The 6,541-nt window shown below is 54.8% G+C and overlaps 2 pseudogenes; both read left to right on the top strand.

Moving 5' to 3' along the window:
* Positions 1 to 822: 822 nt before the first annotated feature.
* On the top strand, positions 823 to 2,633 carry LOC125539867 (malvidin galactosylase UGT88C3 pseudogene; annotated as a pseudogene).
* A 1,803-nt stretch (positions 2,634 to 4,436) lies between these two features.
* On the top strand, positions 4,437 to 5,241 carry LOC147986945 (uncharacterized; annotated as a pseudogene).
* Positions 5,242 to 6,541: the final 1,300 nt, after the last annotated feature.

Here is a 6,541-nt window from a genome sequence, read left to right as displayed (position 1 = left end):
GCCGCTGCCGACGTCAGTCCACGCAGACCATGATGACGTTCACGAATCAACAAAAAAAAACTGTTCACGAACAATTTCTGTCTAGTAGCACAGGGACGGTCCACAGACGGAGACGTCCCGACGGCCGGCCGGACCTGCCCGTCGTGGGGAACATTTCCGGTACCACCGTGCCACTGCCAGAGGTGGTGGTGGCTCCAAGGCGATCGCCGTACGTGCTAGGACGTGGCTAGCATCCAATCACTTGTGAAGAACGTGTGCACTGCACTGTGTCGTCGTCGGTGTTCACACTCCTGGTTTCGATTAATTCCACCACAGTTGAGATCCCACAGCTCACAACGTTCACAAGTACCGGTCCAAAAGAAAAAAAAGGAAGCCGATTTGTAACGGGTGCTGCACACCTCTATACGAACATTAAATTTTAAGAAATACCAATAAATTCGGAAGAGAATCTAAGATTTTGGAATATCAAACCTGGATACCCGATCCACTTCTGTGTGAAACTTTGTGAAAAAGTATCAGAAAAAGTATTCGTGGCAAAAAGACAAAAAATATTCTATGTATATGAAAAACTGTTTGGATGGATTTTTGTTTGGACAGTATTTTCTTCGTCACGGATACACTTTCTGGTATTTTTTTTCATGAAATTTCACTTGGGAGTAGATCAAGAACCCATATTCGATATCCTCAGATTTCAGATTTTTTTTTGAATTTTTTGATATATTTTTACGTTCAATATTCCTACAAGGGTGTGGAGCACCCACAAGCTACTGTGTATTTTCCACAAGAAACGTTCCTATTACTAGTTGCATAAAAAGAAACGTTCCTATTCTCCATATATATTGCGCGTGGACACGCCCTTCTACCTCGGCCGGCAAGAACCACGACGGCAGGCTTCGACCACTCCTTACGTGTTGCCCGACAAAGTGCTGCAATGGCGAGCGCCAACGTCCTCCTCCTCCCGGAGCCCGGCTCGGGCCACCTCATGTCGCTCATCGAGGCCGGCAAGCGGCTGCTCACTCACGGCGGAGACGGGCTCACCGTCACCGTGCTGATCATCCGGCCAGCCACGCCCGAGTCGGCCTCCGAGGTGGACTCGCACGTCAGGCGCGTCGCGGCCTCCGCCTCCGGGCTCGGCATCCGGTTCCACCACCTCCCGGCCGTCGACCCGCCCACGGACTGCGCCGGCAACCTGCAGGAGTTCAAGTCCCGCTACATGCAGCTGCACGCGCCCCACGTCAAGGCCGCCGTGTCGGACCTCGGCGCCGCGGCGCTCGTCATAGACTTCTTCGCCACCGCCGTCATCGACGTGGCGCACGAGCTCGCCGTGCCCACGTACGTCTACTTCACGTCCACGGCCGCGCTGCTCGCGCTCACTCTGCGCCTACCGGCGCTGGCCGTCGACTCCGACGCGTCCGACGACGGCACCGTGGACGTCCCCGGCATGCCGCCGGTTCCCGCGGGGTCTGTTCCTGGGTTCCTGGGCGATAAGAAGAGCCCTAACTACGCGTGGTTCGTGTACCACGGCCGTCGCTTCATGGACGCCGACGGCATCGTCATTAACACGGTGGACGCGCTCGAGGCAGGACTCCTCGCCGCGACAGCCGCAGGCCGGTGCGTGCCCGGACGACGCGCGCCGCCGCTGTACCCGATCGGTCCGGTGATCGACCACGCCGTCGAACCGTCGAACGAGCCGTGCGTCCGGTGGCTGGACGCGCAGCCCCGGGCGTCGGTGGTGTTCCTTTGCTTCGGGAGCCTGGGATGGTTCGACAGAGCCAAGGCGCACGCGGTGGCCGCGGGGCTGGAGCGCAGCGGGCACCGCTTCCTGTGGACGCTGCGCGGCCCTCCGGCCGCCGGCTCGCGGCACCCGACGGACGCGAACCTGGACGAGCTCCTCCCGGAGGGGTTCCTGGAGCGGACGGAGGGGCGGGGCCTGGTGTGGCCGACGCGCGCCCCGCAGAAGGAGATACTCGCGCACGCCGCCGTGGGCTGCTTCGTGACGCACTGCGGGTGGAACTCGACGCTGGAGAGCATGTGGCACGGCGTGCCGCTGGTGCCGTGGCCGCTGTACGCGGAGCAGCACCTGAACGCGTTCGAGCTCGCGTCCGTCGTGGGCGTGGCCGTGGCGATGGAGGTGGACAGGGAGCGGGACAACTTCGTGGAGGCGGCGGAGCTTGAGCGGGCCGTGAGATGCGTGATGGGCGGCGGGCCGGAGGAGGAGGGCGCCATGGCGAGGGAGAAGGCCATGAAGATGAAGGCCGCGTGCAGGCGGGCCGTGGAGGAGGGCGGCTCGTCCCACGCTGCGTTGCAGAGGCTGCGCCATGCGATTCGCAGCGGTGCAACGACGTGCAACGGCGCAGCGCCTCCCAAGGAGACGACGTCGTGATCCGTCGCCGGCCGGGTTCCGGTTCCACTTCCACCGGTGGGCATGCAGCTCCCCTTCTTTGAATTTGCCTGCAGCTTTGGCTCTGGTTTGGTGGCGCTGTGAGTGTGAAGCCGTTCGAGTTCAGGCGGAAGACCGTTGCAATTCGTCATTTCCATAGGTTCCATAAGATTGCAATGATGACGGTAGATCAATCGAACCTTGTCGGATCGATTGTTTGCTCCCAAATAGTATAAATTTCTTCAGGGTGGTCCGGGAACATCGCAAATTTTTTCCCATAGAGGAAGAAGAAGGTGGCAGCGGGGAAGACACATGTGACAGATTGTCTCTCAAGTCTGAAGTTGCGCAGGAGCAGAACGGAACTTGCGCGAGCCAAAGAAACAGCTGGCATGTTTCCATGGGGTTGTTAGCAAAAGCAGCGGCATAGGAAGTACGAGCCCATTGTGAGCGGCTTGTCGTCAGGCCTGCCCGTGGACACATACAAATTCAAGATTATAGAGCATGCTTCAAACCGTCTCAAACGTCTGGGCGGACGGATTGGTCACTCCGGTAGCAAAAAATCAATCCATATGAACGCCTCAAAAGTCAGGGTTGTCCGACGCACCTATCCAGCCCAAATGTAGAGTGGGTATGAGGCGGCTCTGAGCGCGTCCGCCACGTCGGAGCTGATAGGCCAGGCCCACTACCGACCCCATGGTTATCTCATAAAAAAAACAATCCGGCTCCTCACTCGGAACCCTAGCTCACCCACTCTTCTCTCGCTCCATCCTCTACTCTCCCCTCTTCAAGTCCGATCCAATATGACGCCATGTCGTGCTCCGGCAGCTATTCCGGCTCCGACCTCGACGTCGACGAGGAGATGGCACTTCACATTGCCTTGGAGCGGTCCAAGGTGGACATTGGGGGCAGCTCTAGATCTGCATCGTCGCTGTAGCTCCCGCCCCGACGCAATGCGGATGCCAGAGCTGGCCCCTCCGGCCCGCGCGCAGCTCCGTCAGGGCAGCGCAGTCCACTCCGCCCCCGTGTCGTCCCCTTCCATTGCTGGTCGCTGCTCCGCACGAGCAGCGGTGGGTTCTAGTGCCCGCGTCGTCGGCCCGCACGCGCACTCCAAAATCGTAGGCGCCCGCCGCGAGAGACAGCGGGCAAGGGAGAGGGGCATGACGGAGCAGCCTGTGTGCCGCCGTTGTGGGATGCTGGCGGAGCCTGACGAGGACGAGCGAATCGTCGCTTGGATCTACTGTCGGTCCCTGACGACGACAGAGACGGACGCTCGCTGTCTCCGACGGAAGAGAGAAGGTGCTGCGGATTGCCATAAAGCAGTCGAAGCGCGAGGCGAAGGAGGCAGCGGCGGAGGCAGCTCAGCTCGCCAAGTGAAGCGGCAACAAGACAGGGCGCCGTTCGCCAGATGGAGGGCTTAATCGTCCTCTCCGACTCCGACTCTGAAGACGGCGACGAGCACAGCTCCTCCTCCTCCTCATAGACGACCAAGATCGTCCACCAGCAGCAGACGCCTACAACTATGCCGACGACCGGAAGGGAAATGACTCGGCGAGGAAGTGGTGAAGAAGCTCCTCCTATGTTTATTATCGTTTTTTAGTTGTTGAAGTTAAGAATTTGTCCGGCGATGAACTCCGACGATCTTTTGGATGATGTACAATTCGTTTATGTGCATTTGGTTGTCCGTTTGATGCCGACTCTGTTGTGCGTTGTTTGGTCATGTAGAGTAGCTCGCGTTGCATAGTATTATGGATATAGGGTGCCAAATGTGAGGTACGCAGATGTGAAGAGGAAAATTTGAGATGTGATCGGTCGGTCTCGTGCCCTCGAGCATTTGAGAGGTTGGATTTGCTGTCCGCTGTGGATGATCTTACCTTGTAGTTGGAGAGGTGGAGCTAGCGAGAAAAAAAGTGGAGGCAATTTTTTTTTGAACGGAAGCGGAGGCGTTTTTTTTTGAGACAAGGAAAGGGAGGCAATTAGAACGGGCCGATGGAGCCTTGTGTATGGGCCAAGAGATATAATGGTTCGATGGACTATAAATTCCTTGCAAAAATTGGAATTTATTATCTTTGAAAAGACCGGGCCTGGCCCAGCTGTCTCTATGGCGTACCGGACTAGACCAGCCCACTAGAAAAAAAGACACCACCGACTCGATCTCTTTGCCTAAAAAAACCGACTCGATCTCTTTACATATAGACCGGGACGTCACCGCCGCCGCCGCACCGATCCCAATCCTTAAGCAAACCTCCAAAACCCATCAACTGATGGCCGGCACCATGAGCTGTGGCACCAAAAGGAAAGCGGCCGGCTCCGGCGAGGCGGCGCCGGCTGACGTCGCGACGCTGCGGGAGACGATCATGGCGCATCTGCTAACCTTCCCCGAGGCGCGGCGCTGGACGCGCGGCAGCTGGGCGACGCGGCCGACAGGATCGTCAGGGAGTCGAACCCCTCCACCGCGACCCCGACCGGCCAAGGCATGGTTCGCTACGACGACAAACGCATCAGCTCGGCCTTCAACCTGGGCAGCTGGCTGGAGATCCACACCGCCGAGGACCTCCCGCCCAACGGGGAGTTCCCGCCGGGGTGGCTCGAGGAGCGGAGGCGGATGCTGGACGAGGAGATGCGGCCGGAGAAGAGGGGCGAGCCCAACCACTCGCGATTCCATCTTGCCAAGATGCGCGTCGACTTGCTCACCAAGGGCTACGTCGAGATCCCCAAGCCGTACGTTGACTACACGCCTTACTGATGTTAGAGGATCTGGATCCCCGCCTTCCCAGTCTCTGCCCGCAGGCAGACCGATCCCATCAGAACAGAAGTGGTGGCTGGATGAAGCAGATATGCAAAGAATCCTCATGTCTAGTATATATCTATCTATATCTATATGTGGAGAACTAATTAAGTTATGCAAGATTGCAAGTTACTGAAAGTTGCTGGCACTGTACTTTTTCCAAATCCGCGTATTGCCATAAAGCAGTCGAAGCGCGAGGCGCCCTGTCTTTTTGTGTACTTTTTCCAAATCCGCGTACTTTTTCCAAGTTCACGTACTTTTTTCAAATCCGCGTACTCATGTAATTTTTTAAATTGACGTACTTATTCATATTCGCGTACATTTTTTTTTGGAAAGAGCTAATGAATTTGAAAAGTTTATGCGAACTTGAAAAAGTACACGGATTTGAATTTCTTTTACGTAAATTAGAATAAATGTGTGGATTTGAAAAATAATGTCAACTTGATACAAGTATGTGAATTTCAAACAAAGTTCACGGATTGGAAAAGGAACACGGATTTGAAAAAATACATAAACTTTAAAAAGTATGCAGATTTGAAACAAGTACGTGGATTTCAAAAACACCATGGATTTGAAAAAAATACTTGGATTTGATAAAATTACACGAACTTGAAAAAATACACTAATTTGAAAAAAGTATGCAAATTAAAAAAATCACGGATTTGAAAAAAGTACACAAATTTCAAAATAGTTCACGGATTTGAAAAAGGTATGTTTATTTTTGAAAAACTTGCGCGATCTTGAAAAACCTATGTGGATTTGAGAAGAGTATGTGAATTTCAAAAACTTCAAAGATTTGTAAAAATTACGCGAATTTGAGTCAGCACTGGTCAAAACCGGGGCCAGGGACGAACCTTGTCCGGTTTCATTAGTTGGGGGTGCAAGTTGTCCGGTTTCGAAATTGAGAGAACAATCTAAACTTCACCGAGAGTTGAGGGACGAAAAGTATACTTTTCTCTTTAGGTAACTAAAATGTTGTTAGTTTTTATAGCAGATTCAAAATTGGATACCTAATAATAAATTTTCAAAAGCAAATGAAACATGAAGATCCGACGGTGGGGAGGCCAGGATGCAGATCCACGGTCATTACCTCACGCTGCAGTACGGCGAGGAGGAGCGTGGGAGATTCCGGCGCGGAGGTTGCGGTGGCGGCCACATCTCCTATGATGAGGAGGAGCTTGGGGCGGTGGCGCGGCGAGGAATTGGGTGGCGGCGGGGTGTCGGGTGGTTGGTGCGACATATCCCAACGGGTGGCTTATCATTGTGGGAGCCAATAAAACATCGCCGATGCCTGGAAACGGGATAAGGCGAAGATATGCACGCCGACGGATCTTACCCAGCTTCAGGGCTCTCCGTGGAGATAACACCCCTACTGC

The sequence above is a fragment of the Triticum urartu genome, chromosome 2A, assembly GCF_056163025.1.
Source record: "Triticum urartu cultivar PI428250 chromosome 2A, HENAU_Tu73, whole genome shotgun sequence".
In the NCBI taxonomy this organism is placed as follows: domain Eukaryota; kingdom Viridiplantae; phylum Streptophyta; class Magnoliopsida; order Poales; family Poaceae; genus Triticum; species Triticum urartu.
This window is presented reverse-complemented; position numbering and strand designations above follow the sequence as displayed.